Raw genomic sequence first — 21,310 nt, 5'->3', positions numbered from 1 at the left:
TACATGTGATTACATGCTTAAAAGCATTGTGGAATTCTGTCTTTTTGGCTATTTCTTAAAAACAAAGAAACAAACATGCTTTTACAGGTAAAATAAGTAATGCGGAAGTTAGGATATGCTTTCTTTAAATAAGAGCAAAACAATTGAACCAACGTATTTTTCAATAAAAATTTTCCAATGCAGACCAAGAAGTGTAACAGTTTGCTGGGAGGTCACAGAACACCTGATATACTCATCTATATAGAATACTGTTGGGCAGGGTGATTACTACTATATACAGATCTAGAGGGTTCCCTGTTGTCAGGCAGATTGTTGTTGAGAATTTTAGGATGCTTAGAGTAGTTAATTAAAGAGAAGCGCTGGGAGCATTGAAGGCTATAAATTCCTCCCTCATAGCTTATGAGACTCAGTGTTGGAACTTTCCATATGTCTGTTTTTAACTGGCATAAACTTGTTTTGACCTTAATCAGCATTTTAGACTAACATTACACAGGGAGGAGAGAGAGAGAAAAGGAGGGGAGAAGTTATTAGTCAAAGAGGCTTGCTTTAAGACGTATATAATGGGAAGACCAGCACTCCTGATTTATCCACTGGTATGTTAAAAGATTCAAAGCAAAGACAACATGGCATTTTATAATCTAACTGTTCCACAAGAACATAAAATTAATACATATTTTGCAATCAAACCAGCAAGCACTTGAAGAACAGGTTTGTTGTATCTGTAGGTATCAAATATCACAAAACACATAAATTAACGAGTCTGTAGATTATTAAATGACAGTTGACATGCCAGCTTTCCTTTTTTTATCATGGAAGATATTCCTAGGATCTGTGACATCTGTGGTGGCTAATCCCCCATAGAGAAACTGACATTAAAAGGAATTCACACTGTGGTAAAGCCATACACCATTACAATGTCAGCTATGGGTTTCCAAAGCTCTCCTGGATTCTAGGCTGCGGAGCAGAACATGAGTGAAAAATGACAAGGTTGGTTTCCATATTTGCATTGCAAACAATAGCTTTATAAACTGTGACTTTGAACTACTTCACTGTGGTGAAGATTTCCAACATCTTTCACAGGAAGAAAAAAGATTTCTATACGCCACTGTTCTCATCTGGTATCCTGAATGCCTTGCATCTTTCAAGAAATATGTCTTTCCAATTGCTACCCACATCATTTTCCACATATGAATTAAACATGATTTTTTAAGTTTGATAAAATGGGAAGATATCACTGTGAAATATCACTGCAATCTCTCCAAACAAATTGTGTAGTTGAGAAATTTATACGTTATTCACAACAACTTTTCAGAGAAAAAATTACTAAGAACAAGGAATGAACAAGTCTACTTCCTGCACCACTTCATGCCAGGTAGTTAAGAAGTATGGTCTTGCTTCCATTCCAAAGTCATGCTCTGCTGGTCTTCCATTCCTGACCTCATTCCTGTTCTTGCTTCCTCTCATAAGCCCCTCCAATTTAACCACTTCTTTCATTCCATTTCTGATGACAGTATCATGATTTTTTTTTTCTATCTTGTGCTTTTGGGTTGCAAATCTTACATCTCTGCATCACCTCATTCTGACTTCACCGGATCCCTGCTGTGCTATAAGTCTTCCAGTACAAACTAGATCAAAGAGTGACTCTTCCTTTTGGATAGAAGGTTCATGTTATTCAATGATTCCATCATCATTCTCCCAGAAATACAATCTATATAATCAATGTAGTTCAAACTATTTTTCACTATCACAGGACCAAAGAAACCCAGAAACTAGCAGATCACTTGATAAAAGACCACTGCAACTTCATTTGTCGTTTCTTCACATCAGCTGTAAACAGCCACCTGCTTGTAAGTAGCTGGGGTAGCAACTATATGGGACAGACACTGTGAAGAAAACAGGCAAGTATCCCAGAAGAAACTGTGTCAGTAAAAACAGAACTGCTATGGAACCCAACTGAATTTGCATTCAACATTTGCCTCTGCTAGAAAGATTTCAAATAGGAAGCTATTTCTGCTCCATTACTTTTAGAAATAAAACTTCTAAAAGGGACATGACCTTTAAACATCTCATACAAGGAACTGTAGGGCTCAAGCTCATTTACAACCCAGGACTAAGTCTTTATAGTGATATGGCAGTAACTCCACAAACAAAACACACAAAATACTTCATTTCCAAAGCATTAATCATACTTTCCACTAGCCTTGAAACACAGCATTCTTTCATCCAAAATAGCATCCCCAAAGTAATACTACATATTTTTACTTTGCTGCTATGATGAGAATAGCAATTACTGACTATGCACATAGTTTCGACTTTAGTCAAAATTACTCACTTTTAAAAAAGAGCATTTTATACTAGCTTATGTGACAGTAAAGATATAAATGAGAACTTTCTATAGCATAATATTTACCTCTCATATAAGTTAAATCACCCATTATGTTTATCTGAATTGCAACACTGTCCTATCATTATATATTCATATCTCACTAGACCTTCATCTTCAGTATGTCAAATAATCTTTCAATGAGTGCTGCACCGTGCACTGTATAATATCTAGGTTAAAAGCATTATTAATTAGTACTGGGGAGAGAGAAGAAACTTCAACAAAAAGCCCAAAATAATTAAATAATTAAAATAAGGGCTCAAATTACATCAGAAGAATCACATTTAAAGAAAGGCTGACATATGTCATTCTAAAAGAATATAAACGATGTAAATAAAACACTGACACAATTTTTTTTCCCCCCATAATCATCTAAGAAAGGAGACGCCTAGTCATTGGGTGGTAAACACTGTAACCACATCACAATTACAGCTCAATCCTAGCAACCTCTTTTTCTGTATTCCCAGATACTGCCTACTTCAACAATATTCTGTCCCATTACCCTGAACTCTTTAAGCTGTATAAACACAAAATGAACATATTCAATGCTTCTCAGAAATACTAGATCTGTTGAGCACCATGACAGTCACAGTGAATCGGTCATCCCCAAAAGCATCTGTCTTACTGCACATAAACACAACAGCAACCCTGTGCAGCACTACAGGTTCTATCCACTCTTCGTGTTTCATTTATTTTTAATCCAGGCACATAATAGATCACACAAGTACAAACCTATGAACAAATGAAACTGTGAGATGGAAATTTTTCCAAAGTTTTGAAAGCTTTAGCTTTCTAGTAGGAGCTGATGTAAATCACATTTTGAGTCACTGAAAATATGATTAGGTAAAGGTACAGGAAAATATTCTGAGCCATAACATCACCAAAATATAAAAAGTTGTAGCTCCATTCTGGTTTGCATTTAGATGGCAAGATATTTTGGATAAGGACCATCTTTCTGTAGGTAGCTATAACACCTAGCACAATGAAGCCTTGACCTCTATAGCAACAAAGCAGCTGCCAGAATACCTATCAGACAGACAACTTTTTAATGTGTTATATTCCAGTGTTAACTGAAACAAAAAGTTAGGTCTAAGGCTATCAAAATCCATAAAAAAGCAGTAACAGTTGTCACATGAACATGAAATCCAACCAGCTGCTAATATCAGTCTGATAATCTCAAAGTATAAGAAATTGTTTATTCTGGTTGATGGTGGCAATGTTTTCTCTGTGTGATCAATATGGATATAGATCCACAAAGCAGATTCTCCCTACTGTTATGCAAATGTGTATCTGATTGTGGAACTAAGACAATGAAATATGGAACTTCAGTTCCACATAGAAGCAGTAGTTCCTGTATTATCAAATCTGAAATCATGTCAGATATCCTTGCATTTATATCCAAATCTCAATTCTATGCAGTATTGCTGGAAAACCAGTGCTGACCTAAATGCTGAATGATATGCTCAAATAAAATGAGTCACAAAGGAGGTAGCATAACACTGACATTCCAAGTGGTATAAGCTGTACACAAAAGCCTTCTAGTTGTCTTCCCAAGGTCTTTAGGTGCACGAAATAGGCATGCATTCAAGTTCTTCAATGGCTTAATGGCTAAAATGTTACATGGAAGATCAGGCAGCTCCCTAGGAATGGGGTTTTGACCTACTGGTAGTCTTCTAAATTGCCCTCAGGCTAGCAGGTACAGTAGCCACGTGCCATTATGAGAGCAGCTTAATGGCCATTTTTTCATGGTAACAGCTGAACAAGGCAGCCACCATTCACAACATAGTTTCTGCAACCCTAAAGTTCTAAAAGTTGGGCCAGGTGGACTGAAGTTTTCCTTCATGTTTGAATGCTGAAATCAGCCTGAAGATTTTTGGCAGAGTCACATGCAACTATATAAAGGCAACTTGAGGCAGCCAGGGGGGAAAAAAAAAAAAAGGAGGCAGCAGGGAAGTCAAGGACACAGGAAGAAAGGCATGGCAATACATCCCTGAGAGAAAGCTGAGAGAGAAAGCAAGAGAGCAAGTGCACTTTCTAAAACAAAGGACTAGGAACTATGAGCCAAGAAATTATTTGCTGCCATTTGATCCCAACCATGTTTAGATAAGCAGTGCTATATGTATTGTCTGTGAATAAGGAACTGCTTTTATGTGTCTTGCCACATAAAAAATTCTTCTCTTAACAGAAACAACCTGTAAAACTCTAAACAACAAGTAATAAAACTCTTATGCTATTAATATCCTGCATTTATGAAGTACCAGTTGTTATCAAGAATACTCAGTGTACCAGTCACTCCCAGAGAAACAGGCCCATCGTAAAACGTTCAGCAAGTGGTTGCATGATTAGTAAAGGACAGTAAAACATAAATCTACATTTGGCTAAAAATATATACGGAAGAAAGAATACAACCAAATTTGCTATGGACACCAGAAATTCCTACATCTCTGCTTTGGAAGATGTTCTTCCTAAGCACCCATGTAAATGGCCAACAATCTACACGTTCTAATATATTTATATAATGTATTAAAAAAGAACAACGATTCATCATTGCACCTGCAGTAGATGTAACACAGAATTCACACTGAGAGGTCATTTTAGCATTTTCCTTCAGGAAAATTCTTTTATCCAAAAGATATGATATGCTCACTCTAATAATTTGGATATTTTAGGGACTACTCACTAGCAGTGCAACTATCCAGAACTCCCCCTTCCATGCAAACACTGCCTAACCTTCCCTCCTGTGCCTTTACGTTACATTGAGCCCTAAACAATGGCCTCATCAGAAAAACCCTTGTTTCATGGACATCCTTATAACCTCTGCATCGTTCAGTGCTTGGAGAGTCTGGAACTGTTCTTGTAAACTGCAGTCTTATCTTGCATTTAGTTAAACTGTACGAGTCTTCTGTATTCTTAGGGAACCATATTCCCCTGGTCAAATAAACAAGATCCATCACTTCTAGTTACACTGACCGGCAGAGTGCTACATAAGCAGTCCCCATTAATAAATATCCTTCCACCCAAAAGATAATCAGTGGGACTAACCTGAGAAGGAAGGCTGACGTTATTCAAAAGTATTAACTAGAATCTGTGCTAAAATTAAAAAGGAACACAACAACCCAGAGGTCCAATATAGTTGCCAACATTTTTCCCTTTCGTGTGTCCTCCAGAGCAGGAATCAAAACTGAACTGTAACCAGGAAACCAACATAATAGTATGAACTGAAGTTTCTTTCATCTAAAATGACCCAAAATGCCCTCCTAAAAAAAAAAAGGGGGGGGGCAAAAAAAGGCTTGCCTTCCCACACTACTGCTAAATCTCTGGGTTAAAAATCCATGCAAATCTAATGCAATGAAGCAATGTGATGAAAATGAAATTAATGTACTTTTGTACATTTGAGGATTTTGAAGAATCCCCCTTTCTTTTGAACATATAAAATGAAAAGATCCACAACACCCAGAAGGCTGTGAATAATTATTTTTACTAACAGGACTGCCAGAAATTTTTAAACACTTACTAAGCACAAGATTTCAAGATTAAAAAAAATTAACTTTTAAATTTTTTTCTCCCAGATTCCTTTCCTCGACAGTCTTCACATAAAGAACTTATTTCAATTTTCCCCTCTATTAAAAATAAATGACATTAATAAAGCCAAAGAGGAGGCATTTCTATTCATCTGAATTCTGCAAGGAAGCCTATTTATGCAGATGGATGTGGTAGTGAACAGTACAAATCATTCAGAAGTGTGGCTGCAGCACTTCAGTTTTGGCCTTCCTTGTGAAGTAAACAATAAGCTTGATTCTGCTCTGTTGACTTACTGATTGCATAGGTGTCACTCAACAGCATATTTTCACAGCTGATACAAAATACATGTTCATCTTATTTCTTGTGAACTTCCAGTAGCTGAAGCTCTGCATCAATCAGTGGCAAATGAAGGCTATGGAACAGAACTCAGAATTATTTATAATGAAAGCCAATAGACAGCTCAAATTCTTCTGTTGTTTGCACTGAAGTAACCCTAAAGTAACTTGATTTCTAGAACAAAATTGAGTTTTGAATGAATTTTGGCTAAAATACTCCAGGAGTTGTGCTAACAAATAACTGTAAAATAGTCCTTTTCCCCTTGTGGGCTAAGCTAAACTCTTCCAAGGAGACAGCATTTAACTGTTTATGAACTATAGCATTCCTGAGAAGAAACAGTGGTCCTGTCTATTTCGCTCTTCTCTCTTGCTGGTCAGCAAATATTACTATCAACTTCTGATCTCTAGAACACGTCAGCGCAGGCTGTGAAATCCCCAACTACCAAGCCTGACATGAGAATTCAAGTATTTTTAACCTTTGTAAAACCTGCTCTCAGTTCTCTCACATGGTAGCCAAGATGGTGGTATTACAAAAACAGAAGTTCATCCTGGCTGCAAAGTGCCTTGAACCATATATTCACAGAATAAGCTTCCTTGGTTTAAGGAAAATAACATAAAGACTATGGTCAATGCATGTTACAATCTGTTTCTAATACAAAGTGGCTTGAAATCTATTAACAGAGCCTATCAGAAGTCTGACTTTATTTCAAGGTGTGAAGAATCATGCATTTAACTGAAAAGCTTATTATTTAATTAGCTGCCTGTTGGCTAAGAGAAGTCATCACATTTACACCCTTACTCCCCAATTTAGCTGAATTAGACAGGAGCACACCCTAGCCCGGTTAAGCCATATGCTTTTTTTTCTTTGGTTATAAATGTAAAGGCTCCAGATATCTAGCTGGTTTATACAGCAAAACATGCAGAACTTTGTCAGTGAATAGGTGCCAAAGAATTAAAGCAAAAAAAAGTTGTCTGCAGTCAAGAACAGCCCATGCAACTCCTTCACTATAAAATAAAATGTACTTGAAGGACATTCAAGTCAACTATTCACCTATGTAAACCAGGTGAAAATATCGGCACTGTTATCTGGATTTCAATTCCAACTTTACCCTAGAAAAAAAACCACTCTGGTTTTTTAAATCAGTTTGTAAAGGTGTATAAATAAGCACCCTCGATAGAACGATCTATCAAAGTCTGAAATAGCCTGGGGAGACTGCTAAACATGTCATTGTGCTAAAGAAGTGCTGTATTTTTGTGAAATGCTTTAACACTACAGAGATATTGACAGGACCATGAGAGCCTAAGGTAAATAAATGTTGTCTCCCTTTTGAGAAAGCTGTTTGCTTCATGTTATCTTCATCCTTAATAAGTGCTCAGACTCACTTTATGCATTGTATTATTAAAATAATCCTTATTTTAGTCACTTCAGTGGAATATACCATGATACCTCCAGGCAGGTAGGAAGGTGTTCAGGCACACTTGAGTCAGGCATCAACAAGCAGCTGTAGAACATCTGCATGTTAGTTTTAAAGACCAGAGCCATAAGTAATCTTTACATATCCAAAGAACAGGATAAGCCAAGAAATGGTGATTTATGTATCTAGCTTTTTTTTCTGTAGCTCTCCTGAACACAGTATTTGCCTAAGTGGGAAATGGTAGTAAAAGCAGAAAATAATTTAAAAACAACTAGAATAAAGCTGTTCTACTTCACATCCTCTGGTTTTTAGCAGATATTATCATTTCACAGAACAGGCTGTTACTTTTTGTTTATATTTAGTGTTAGAAGTCTTTCAAGATCATGTACTGAGCAACAATCTGAAATAAATTAATATACTCAGCAAGAGATGACAGAAAACAAAAATAGTGAAGAGGAAACATGGTGTAATACTAGTTATAAAATAAAGAGTTCATGAGATTAGAGGGAGAAAAAAATCAGTGTAACTAAAAGTTTATGTGAGATTTGGGGTCAGACTATACCTCTCCTTGAATTGTCTTTTCTCAACAGACATGTGGCAGACCTGTGGCCCCACTATATAATGTGTGCTTAAGCCAACCAATCTCTTTAATTAGAGATGCTCTTGTCCACCCTGGCTCCCTATCAATGCTGGGCCTCTGTCCCTTAGCTCTGACCATAAGTCCTCATTCCATCACTCCTTGACAAAGCTGATTAAATATGGAGCATCTTAATGGACTACTGCATAAACGCTAACTTCATTTTTGTTGTATAGCATACAAAAATATTAATTAAAATACCTAAAGAGTATTTCCTTATGTAGAAAACATCATTAAATATTCCAGTACATGGAAATCATTAAAAATTCCATATAAGAAACCTCCAAAATTGCACAGCAAAATTGCACACCTTCCTTTTTCCGCCTGCCCCAAGAAAATAACAGCAAACATCATAGCCAACGTTACATGTACAACTCTACTTCTGAATTCTGAACCCTGACTCTTAAAGTCATGCTTAACTGCTAACTTGAGCTGTGGGTAGAGGACCTAAATTAAATATTATTAGTTTTGTCTGCACTCCTTCAATGTTTATCCCCAAAGCAGCATGCCAGTTTGTAGTTGACCATCCAGGGACGAGGTAGGAAGCTGCTAAAATAGAAGCTGTTGTAAATCTTAGGTAGAGTGGCTCCTACTGTTACTATGGTGATACAGCAAAACAGAGATACGACTGCAACACAGACCAACAACAAATTCTGCAGAGACTACAGGTTAATAGTGCCCATATCATTTCTGTCTTCATTGCTGCCTTAGTTAGATGTACCAATACAGGACACAAACACAACTTCATTTTGGTACAGATATTTATAGATACTTAATATCCCTTCAACTTTTGTCATCTGCGTGTACTCATGCCAAGCGCAAAGTTACTGATTTCTGTTTCTTTTTGGCCATGAGGTTGGCTTAGCAATACACCTCTGGAAAATGTGGTTTCAGTTCTTACCATATTGCTTATTGCTGTACTAGCATTATTCCCTTCCCCTGTTTTACATCATGAATTATGTCAGAATAATAATGAATCAAATCAAAACACAGAATGACAGTGTTTACCGGATGTGAACATGCTCTGAGAGTGAAATTAGACTTGCTAAAAAGCACATACATAAAACTCTTATCATTTATATACATCATTTAGTATTGTTAAAAATATGTAAGTACATATTATGAATGAAGTGTAGTTCAGCACAAAGTGAAACAATGTTGGACCTGCTAAAAGTTCAGTGTCCAACAAAAATCAATTTTTACATGCTGTGGGAATACCTCTTGTATCATTATTTAAGCCTTAACCGATTTTTTGCTACTTCGTCTTATCCTTTCTCATCAAGCTTTGCTTGCTGGTTTTCTCACAATCGTAACAGAACTTCACAATTTCCAATTATCTGGGAGTTTTTTCCCCTGTTTGCTCCACATACAAGGACATGCTTAGCTATGGTCCTTCTTCCTAAGCAATTTCTACTTAAAACCTTGCTATTTTCCTCCATTTCTTCCCTGGATAAAGTAAGTTTGTGAAACAAAATCATTTTAAGCATATTGCCTGTCAAGTTTCAGTCATTGGTATGTAAACATGTATTTGTATTCTTATGGTTGCTCAAATGAGTGGTAAATTTAGTCAGGTAGAACTGAGATCCTAGCACTTCCTCACAACCACAATTAGATTGATAAGAATTTGATGATCTTGCAGCCTACTGATGAAAACACTCATTTAAATTATAGTCTCATTGATTTTTGTTCCTTCGCACTATTAAAAGCCAAGCTTATAAATGGGGGAAGGAACTGAAGTAACACAAATGATACAGAAACACCTTAAAATGGTATTCATCGGTACTTCAGTTAAATATCCCCCAAACTATCTTCTCATTCACAGTGTTTTTGATGTTAACATCTTTAATCATTTTGCACATCCAGAATAGATTCTATGACATTTTGACTTCTGTGTGCTGTTAAAAACAGCAACAAGACAAAAAAATGTATTTTAGTAAGTATTATCATAAAATACTGATTTTAATTGAAACAGAAAAATAAGGAACCTGATTGGTAATCAAAACATTAAGACTAATAAAAACACTGTAAATGTTATCTTATTTTATCCTGCAGTTCTTCCAAATAATGTTTGTTTATAGCAATAAAAATAAGTATCACAATGTGCTAGTAAAGAACCTTTTAGGCTGCATAAATAAACCCAGTGCTATTTTATCTTAAAAAAGCCATCAGACTTGCAAAGAAAATACTCATTAGTAATTTGAAAACCATGTTATGCTACACTTGCATTTAATAAGGTAACAATTTACATTTATGCAGTACCTTTTATCCCAAAGCAATTTACAATTTACAGCCAGAGATTATCACTTCATCTCCAGTGAAACTTGGCAACTGTGAAGTGTTGCTCTGTACTATAAAGCAAGAATTCTGGTAGGTAACAATAAATATAAGGTTTCAGTTGAGTAAGTATGACTCTTATATTTATGCCTCCAGTTAAATCAAGCAAAAACGTTAAATTATTTTTCTGAAGTTGCATTGTCCTTTTTATCTAGCATCCACTTGCAAAATGAGAAACAGGTTGTACAAAAAGCAGAAAAACATTTGCAACACTCCCTTATAGATTATCTGAAACAAACATTTCCAGCAATATTGCTGGTCCAGCAAGGACTCTGAAAGTGCCATGTAATGTATGGTAAAAACTTCTTCCTGAACTGCTTCCTATGTGTATCTTTGGCAACAGTACTTAGGAGTAGCTTGAGATCAGGAGCTACATTTAGAAATACCTCTAATGTTCAGATAGTTCAATAAAGACAAGGTTTAAGAGAAAAAAAATAGCTACACCAAGCATTCAAAATGTCACAAGTTAGGCTCTTTCCACTAGAACAATCATACTACCTTAAAATAAATATAAGTTGTATACTTCCATTTTCTGTTAATTTACTCTCTGGAATACACATTTTCAACTTTTACCCTGCATCAACAAAGATGAAAAATTGCTCCTTTAAAAAACAAGAAAAAACCAAAACCCACTGAAGGCAACAAGCTATATGACTCGATGTACTATTGTTTTAGGGCAAAAATACTGGCTAGCTTGCTATAAGGTTAAACACAATCAGGTTTGGTTTTCCAATAAAATTTGGCATGAGGGTAACTACGACTGAAATTCATGCTTTTCTATATGGAAAAACAAGGGCATGTGAATGAAACAAAGGACAGAAAATTTAAAACACTGATAAAAGAAAACACCTTCTTGCCCAATCAGCCTGTGGAACCACCTGCCATAAGACAGGGTGAAAAACAAAACATGAGCTTAGAACTTCAAATAATATTGGATCATTCCATCCTCAGCATGCAAGACCAAGTCCTTCAGAGAAATAAATGTTCAACATCAGGATGTAACATCAGGACATAACCATTGCACCACATATTGAAGTTGCCTAATGCAACTCTATGTAAACTTTCATAATCTGTTAAGATAAGCAATTTTTAGAATTAGTCGTCTCCTTTGGAGGCAAGAAGACTGCAGAAGGGAAAGAAGGGTTTACAAAAACCTACACAAAAAGTCCATTCCAATTCCAAGATCAGAATCTGATTCTTGCCCCAGGGCCTACAGAGTGCTATAATTCAGTTAACCTTCTAATAGAGGGGAAAACAAGGAAATCACTGCAACAAGAGGCAGATCTCCTAAGAACCTGTCGGCAACAGAACCAGACAGATCACTGATCTGATTGATTTCATTTCATAGGATACATAAAAATCCTATGAGAAGTGGCCATATTGCTGTTTTCATGTTTTACATTAATAGAAAGAATAAGTAAAGCACTAACTGATCATCTACTGTGAAAAGATTCGGAGAAATACTTAAAGCAGCAATGTGAATACCCTGTCAGAATAAATCATAAAGCATGCATTTCCATATATATCTCGGAGTGAATTCTTCATGCAGTCTGACAAGGCCATTTTGAATTGATCACATCCAGTTCTTCTCGGACACTCATGCATAAACACTTGGTACAACAACATTAATGAGCAATGACATAAGGAATTTAGGTCTAACCAAACAGACTCCATCCGAACACTTAGAAACTTAAATCCTTAAACTCCTTCCCCCACTCCCTTGAGCAAATGAGTCTTTTTTTTCTTTAAAGGTGATAAAAAAATTGATCATATAGTTGTCATTTAGTACATTTTTTTCAGCAAACCCTCCCAATAGATGAGCAGCACAATAGAGAAACGTACTAAGAGTACAGTGGAGCCATGTTCCTCCCCACAGATGGCACCCATCTCCCCTCTCATTCCACATCAGGCTAGTTATCCGCAAAGACTTTGGAAGAACTAAAATCGGTGCAGAGTTCTAGTAAATCAGCCTAGCCAGACAAATCTCTCATAGTTTTCATTTAATTTCATTTCCTTTCTGCAACTGTCAACTTTCTGATCCCAGCCAATCTCGTCTAAAGAATTTGTATTCTACTGAGTGGGTTTAGAATTAAAAAAAAGCAGAAGTTTAAACCAAAAGTTCTTAGTAATTTCTACATAGTAGTAATTTCTAAGTAGTAATTTCTAAGAGATTCATAGCCTGCAACAGGTCCTTAATATTTGGATATTGAAATAGTATTATTTTGGTTACATATAATCACCAATCTAAAGGGTCAAGTGACCTTACAGTACACTCTGTTTATGCTGCCCTCCTCCAAGCTTTCACTCAGAGAACAAAATTGTGGAGGATGTCACAGGAGCAACAGAAGTATGCTACAAACTGTGTGTTCCCCATCCACATACACCTTTGGTCATCAGTACCACTTGGAAGCTTCAGGAGATAGTAAGTACAACATAAGGAGATCAATTGTCTGCCACCTGGCTTGTTATGGGAAAGTTAAAAATATTTCAGGTCTAATTTATGTAAAAATCTGTGGAGTGCTGAAGGTACTCCAGGAGAACATGATCCAGAATGTCATCACCCACACCAGCAAGCACAATAAGCAGCAGATCAACCATCACTGATGTTGTCCATCTTCTGAAGCACAGGAGTACGCTGTATACCAATTTAAAGAGTAAATCCCTCCTTACAGCTCTTACAGTCAACATGTGAAGTTCTCACTTCAACTATACATTCTGGATTGACAGAGGACATAATAATATGATACAGATAAATTCACCTAAGCCAAGGCCCCAGTAGGTTAGTACCCACTCGGACACTACTCTGGTCACTTGTTCTTAAAATAAGCAAGTACCTGCTACTTCTTTTAGTACCTAGATTTGGTACAGTCATGAAGGACAAGGCTAAATCATATCTTCAGTTTAAACTGAACAGCCCAGGCTTAAGTTGTTCTTAAATTTTACTTCATTTCTAGGCTGTAGGCTAAAAAGCCGAACCAAACTCAAGCCAAATACCAGTCAAAACATCTTTATTTTTTCCTTCCTCAATCTGAAAATGAAACTTAACTGTTATTTTGATGTTTCTGTCAAACAGGAATGGAAACTTCCTCTTTTTTCCTTCGTTTTTTCTTTCCCCCAGAAAAGAAAATTCTGATTACCATTTCAGAATAATAGTTTGACTAAAACTGACATTCCTTAGCGGGCCCCACTTAGCATGGAAAATGTTTACTTCTGCTAGAATTTGCAGAGCAAATTATACCGATTCTTTTATCCTCACTTTTCTCCCTTGACATGAACACCAGTGCATACAGTATAAATTTTTGTCTCTGCACATACCGCTCTGCAGACCCTGTGGCATCCCGCTGAGCTCAAACATTTTGTACCTGCCTAAAAGAAGTTTGAACTAAAAAGCAGTGGAAGGCTGGACCTTTCATTCTTCTTATTGCATGGAGAAAAATAAATGGGCCCCACCAACCTGATCTTCCACATGTTACCCTCCCTTTTGGTATTCACTGCACATGTGTATATGTGTTTCAGTATCACCATGCAAACTCAGGCGGATCTTTGGCAGGTATATGTATTTGCAGGAGAGCATACTGGACTATTGGCGCCCACTACCCCTCCTTTCTTGCCACAGCTTGTGTAGTTCAAGATATCTCCCAAAGCACTGCAATGCCACAGCTTCTCCCAAGCTTCTCAGTCATGTGTACAAAATACAAAGAGTTGAGGAGAACCTACTGCACCTGTTGTGAATGTGAGGGATGCCGGACTCTAGCAGATGAAAACCAAAGCTGTTACTAAAGTCACACACAGGGGGGCTGCAGATTCCATGTGGCCCTCTCCATTTTTAAATTATAGATTTTCCACTGTGAACTGGTTCAGGATTTCTGAACCAACTAACAGATCATTAATAGCTTGAAGATAAACACCTTCAGTAAAAGCTGAGCTAAAACCAGAATTTATTCTACCAAACGTACTTGACTACCTGCTTGAAATTAAAGGTCTTTAAAAAGAAACTGTTCATGGTAATGTCTTGTACTGTGTTTAATCAGATAATAAGCAAATAAAAACGGTCTATTATGTACATTTCCTTCACTTGAACCTGACAGATTCATTTTCCTTTGCATATTACACCACCAAGTGGCCTAATGCTCTTATTTTTTTCTGTTCACTATGTTTCCTCTAGAGACACCACTACACAAAACAAAATAAAACTAAAAAGCTGAATTGCTACCTAAAATAAAAAATTAACTGGAGCATAATCTGAGAGATTCAGCTAGACACTTGTATTAAACTTTCTCCCATTATATTTTACAAATGCAAATTTAATACAAGTGTAAATTTGATTATCTGTTTCTCCTCTTACAGCAACTTAAAACTTATTAGGAAAAGGTTCATCTCCACCTTTATTTGGGTGATACATGTGTCTAATGGAGTAGTCTGATGCATCTGCTATGAACACAGGCATTTTCAGATATTTCATTAAATTTAAAATATGACATAAGTAATTAAAATATATACTATGGGAAAAAAAATGTTTTAGGACTTCAAATAAAGTCTGGCCAAGCAACTGAATTAAGGAAATTCAGAACAGGCTTGTAATATCTTAATTGAACAAGCAAAGCTTGCAAGTATTTGAAACAAGCAGGACTACACACATGAGTGAGGGCAACAGATCATACTCAGAATCAATACTAAATATAATTTGGTTACATCTCCAAAAAATACTAGGTTGCACCCATCAGTTAAAACTAGAGCTCAAACTTTCCATCCTCATTTTCAATGCCCAATCTTACACTGCTACAAGATGGCATGGCTTTATCTGGAAATCCGCTCCATATTTAGACACCACTTAGCTCACCATTTAGACAACATTGAGCTAGAATTTTTATGTTAAAATAATGTATTCCTTAAGCTACCTTACTGAGAGAATCTTACTAAGAGTTAAATACTCCTCCAAGCCTGAGGGAGACACTTCTTTCAATACGATTATAGCAAATGCCAAGCAAAACTTTGGACCTTGTTGTTTCAAGCACTGTAGAAAGACAGTAGCCAGGTTGCATGCCGCAGTCACATAGATTTGAGCTAGACATGCACAGAAATGCTACTAGACATGCTACTTCCCTGCTACATGGCTACAAGCATACGACAATCACAGAAGGAAGCTTCTGTTCCTTATTTGTTCCAGGAAGTCCACTCAATGATAGCTGCTGCCCTAAACAGCTTAGATTAAGCTTGAAGTAGAGGAATATAACTATTAAGCAAAGTAAACAACACAATGGGATGTAGATTTCAACTCTACCCACCCAGGTATACAAGTGTGATTTGCGTTCAGAAAGGACTAGCTAAATGGAAAGAAGGGGGAGAGTGGATGAAGATAAAACAGGCAGGGCTGGAACAAGTCACCACAGAAGACAATACTCTGCATTGAAAAATGGCCTCTGCCAGTGACATCTCTGCTTCCTAAGTAAATTACCTGCTGCAACTGCTAAGGCAGGCTTCAGTTCCAACCTGTTCGCTGTTCAGGTTTCTCCCTTCTTTTGCTCCAAATCCTCTGCTTGACTAGGAAGAAGCAGGGATGATGGATAAATCCCATTTGTCCATCCATCTCCACTCGTGAGGGAAGCTATGTGGACCCAGCTGAATCCCGTTTAATTTTCCCAACCTGTGCAGCAATAGCAGCCAAGAACCAAGGTCATAAATGTTTAAATTTCATGCAATTTCATGCATGCCTAGCAAAAATCTTGTTATTTTAGTTCAGAGGTGTGCAACAAGGTATTTCTTCAGGTGCATAAAATCACTTCAAAAGAGAGCTATTAAAAGAGGTGCCCGCAAGATTTGCACAAGGTCACAGGAAAGATACTTACAAAACACAGACTTATACAAATATGCACACACACATCTAACAGCATGATCAATGTGACTGCTCTATGGACAATAAGGTAATCATCCATAATTACGATTGAATTACAATCTTATTATAAAGTTTATTATGGTCTTAAGGATCTTGGGGTAGAAACAGGTATTTGCCTATTACCATGAGTAAATGAATTAGGTTTACTTTTCTTAGACAAAGTAAAGTGCCATGTCTTCACCACTGATAATTTACGATGTGTTTCTAGATGGGAGTTACCACCCCCACAATATGCAGCACCTCAGTGCTAAAGTAAAAAGAAGAAAATGCATCATAATGATGAGATGCTCTATTCAAACTAAGGGAAAAACTTCCATCTGCCACACTACATTTTGTCAGGCCATATGCACATGGAAAATGACAGTGCCCCTTTAACACTCACAGAACCAAGAAAATAGCCGTATTAAATCTTTCAGCTAAGGAATAACTGATTTAAAAGTCATATTGATAATAATACATGAATCAATAAAATATTGACTACATTCTTTACTTCAGCCATAGGTGTTTGGATATTTTTAGAAAGGTGTGCTAGTGTAAAATACTGGTTTTAAATACCTGTCTGTCACAAAAACTGTTTATGCCAGTGTTTCTCTGTGTCATAGACTACAAACCAAACCTGCTTATGAAAACCTCCCAGTGACTTTAGCATCCCAAGCTTTACGTGCTTGTACACTCATGGAAACCTTCCAAGGATTTTAGCACACTTGCCTCCTGTGCCTTGCAGTGGTCTCTGCATCTTTCTGCTGTCACCAGTATCTATCTACCTCTTCCTCCTGGACTACACTAGTGATTAAAGCAAGAGGGTTTCACCAAGTTTTTTATATCTCTGTTAATATATTAAAATATATTGGTTGTGCACTGACTGTGCTTACTGCATCCTTCTTTGATCAATGTTTTGGAAAAAAACTATGACCAATTTAAATAATTACATTATTTGATGTCTAGTTAAATGAATATACACTAATATGATATTATGCTATCCATAGGTCTCAATCCAAGTTCTTTAAGAGACGGAAGAAAGTACATGTGAAAATACTTGGATGTCTATGTTCACACATTTTCTCCATTGCTCTTAGTGGCTAACAGTAATAGCAACACGCATTATTGTCTCTCACTCTTAAATGCTAGTTGCTATAGAAACTTGACACTGATTGAGATGAGGAATATGATCCTCAGAAAGTATGCAGTGAACTGAAATTATTAATCCTGCACATTCAACCAACAAGAATGAGACCTTACATTTCTAATACCAGACAGTGATAAAACTCTTCATAGGGTTACAAATGGCACTTTAGAAATGATGCCCAAACAGACTTTTTCTGAATAATATCATACATGGAAACAATGTGACCTGAAGCAGGTTTTTACATGCTGACAGTTACTGCCAGCTATTTGATTGCTAACGAAAGTGTTTCAAAGAGCACAGGTAAGAGCTTTCAAAGCAACTATTCAGAAGAAACTGTTGACACAGAGGTTCTTATCCTAGCCCAGCTCTGGTTTTTTGTGTACCTAAGCTGCAACAAATTTCCTTCTTACTCTGTGATACAATTCTGGAATCCATTCAGCTAACATCTGAAATATCTCTGTTCACATTAGCAAAACACACACACACTTTACGCACTTCAACTTGCAGTCACAGTAAGCATTCTACCACTTTATTGCATTAGCAAAACTCATACAGCTTCAGCTGACATGGAGAGCTTGTTACAAAGCTACATGTAGACCAAGTAAAAATAAAAGCTGTTAACTTTCCTATATGACAATATAATATTTTGAGGTCCAAAGTAGTATTGTCTTTTTCTTTGTAATTAATAGAAGTTTCTCTATTTGCATTCCCTCAACCAGAGAGTGTATTTTGCTCAAAAAACAAATCACGCAGGAAGGATAAATTTGCTTCAAAAAGTCACATATAAGAAGTGATAATCTTTATCATCAACTCCCAAAACGAAGTTCTTCAAACTGAACAAAAGTTTCTGCAACCTTTAGAAGAAATAGAAGACCTCTCATCTATTTAGTCCTGCTATAAGGCTGTCTACACTGACAGCTCTTCTGCTATGGCACCAGACATACGCTGTACTGGCAAAGCTTTAGCGATCTTGAGTCAGCTCTGAAAACCACCAGCTTTCACTTTTACTGGGCAAAAGTATAACTTGTAAACAATGTGATTTGTTGTTGAAAAATACCATCTTATTTGAAAATATGAAAAACCATTGCTAGGAAATAGGAGGTCATAGTAAAGCCTTTTTTTTATGGTGATATAACAAATTACTTTTCAAACATTTAAATGACAGCTGTTCCAAGTCGTATCCAGCTTCTGTGCTGATTTGTAGGACATCAGGACTTCCATCTTTCCTCTTTGCACAACTGAATTCCCCTGAAATTGGAAGGACTGCCCCTGATCAGGGCTGAGAAGATATAATGTATTGGAGGAGGAGGCAGGGATAAGATTCCTTTAGCTTTCCTCTGGTGCTACAGGTAACAGCAGAGCCTGAGTATGAAGGAACGTGGGCTCATTTCTCAGGGAAGTGACAAGACCCAACAGCAATGCTCTTGAACATTGCTGAGAAATGCAGCATCTTCTCTTTCCAAGCTTGCCAACTGAACTGTGCTTTGAAAGGCTGTACAAGTGTTTTTGAAGGGAAAGAAATACTGTTCTTTTAATTGGAAAGGAGAGCTAGAGACAAGGATGGCAAAAACGATGTGTATTCTGTGTATGTGTGCCTGCGCTAACAGTTAAGAAAAAGTATCTTTCTCTGATTCAGGGGATGTTATTCAACGAGACACCTAGAAAGGGCAGCTCTCAATGTTGGCAATATCTCACATTACTTGTTTGTGTATAATTCTCTCAAATTTCATTGAATTCAGGACAAGATTAGTCAGGAAATTTCAGAATAACAATTGAACAAATGGTCTTGCCATATAACATTTAAAAGAAAAAAAACAGAAAGTCTGCCAGTCCTCTTGTGGGAATAGAGGATATAGCAACTTTTTTTTTCATTCTATAAAACAAGTCCTTTAAATATTTACTAGTCTTGTATTTTCTACATGTGGCCACATCCCAAGCAAAAGCCCCCTACCTCTCACTAAAGTATGCTTAAGAACATTTACTGCATATGTAATAAGAGTATTAAAGGATCCAGATGTGAATTAGAAAAACAACTGTGTCTATTATAGCTGAATTTCAAACTACTGGAGTAAGATCAAGCAGGAAAGTTGTGGTTTATTCCAGAGCACCACCCACACAATTCTCTGAGTAGGTTACCAAATGACAGTAGATCTAACCAGTACAATGCAAAACAAAGCTGTCACATCTGATTAAATTCTCAGTGACTGAATGGACAACAGACTTCTCTAACTTCTCAAGCTTTCAAAATAAACCTTGTGTAGATGTACAGCGACACATATCATAAATTTGTAATTAACAACTATTATTTTCTTTGGCTATAAAATATCACATATGATTCAACAAACTTGAGGAATACAGGATTATTGTGTGGGAATAAAATTAAAGCTTCTCTTTTGAAATCAACGCAGTTTATTTTTGCACTCCAAACTTCACAGAAGTGAAATTTCAAGACCCATAACAGAATAGGCATTAGCAGAAAACAGTACCTACAAAGTGTTGTTGAAACAGCAATGACTGCAGTTTAAGCGGTATCAGCAAATACACTATTAACTTTGAAAGACTATATAATCAGAGTTATATTTAATTTTGAAAACCATTTGCCTGCTTTGGGAAGTACTGCCAGACAAGGCAAATGTGTTAACTTCCACCATTTCTAGGAGGTCCTAATTTCTAAGTTATTTTTAACCTGTAATGGACAATACAGATATGTTTTCCTTAAATTTATAACCTAATTATAAAGGATTTGCTTTCAAGACTGACGAGCAAATTTAGGCACTCAGTCTGTAAGGCTGAGCCTGTCCCAGCCTGCGCAGGACAGGCACAACCATCATTGCTACCCTTTCACCAGCACAGACCTCAGCATACCCCTGCAAACTCCCTACCCTTCCTCAGGCATATACACCCTCTGCTCTTCTCACTGGGACAGTTTTGGGCACGGATTCTCAAACTTTTGGGACTAGCGGGCCGCTGCTAGTGGCCTTTATCCTGGATTGAGGGTCTGCCACAAGCTAGAGCTCTACCTGGCATGCCCGACCAGGCAGCTGGGGCCAGGCCACAGCCCCGCACCACAGCCAGGAAGGACGCAACCCTTGCAGGCCCCTTTGTGTCTAGCCAGGTGCAACGTAAACTACACTTTCAGGAAAGCAGGCTTCCCCAGCACCCCTTTTGCTAGTATCACACTCGTCCCCTGGCACTACAGCCATGGCAGGGGAGATTCTGCAATGCAGGCTAGTGTAAAGACAGGAGTATTTAGACTGAATCCTGCCAAAGCCACTGAAATGCTGCACTGCCCCAGAGATCCAAGGGTGAAGGACAAGAAGGACAGGGCTGTAGGCACAGCCCGCCTCAGGCAAGGAGCAAGGGGCATCTCCAAGGGAGCAGGAAAGGGCTCACTGGCGGCTGCGTGAGGAGAGCGGGGCCGCGAAGGGCTGTGAGGGGGATAGGGCGCGGGAGGTTGCGAGGGCTGTGGAGAGGCAACACTGCCCAAGGAACGGGGCCGGGTCGGCTAGCCAGCGCCTCCCCCCGGGCTGAACAAAGCCGGGCGCGGCTGAGGGGGCTGCTCACGACAGAAAACCGCCTAACCTCCCCGCTCACCGGCGCGGACCGGAGCGCGGCTCCCGGCGCTGGGACGTGCCTGCCCCGGCCAAGCCAACCAACTGCCGGCC

This window comes from Aptenodytes forsteri, unplaced genomic scaffold, assembly GCF_000699145.1.
Source record: "Aptenodytes forsteri isolate BGI_AS27 unplaced genomic scaffold, ASM69914v1 Scaffold33, whole genome shotgun sequence".
In the NCBI taxonomy this organism is placed as follows: domain Eukaryota; kingdom Metazoa; phylum Chordata; class Aves; order Sphenisciformes; family Spheniscidae; genus Aptenodytes; species Aptenodytes forsteri.
Note: the sequence above shows the minus strand (reverse complement) of the source record.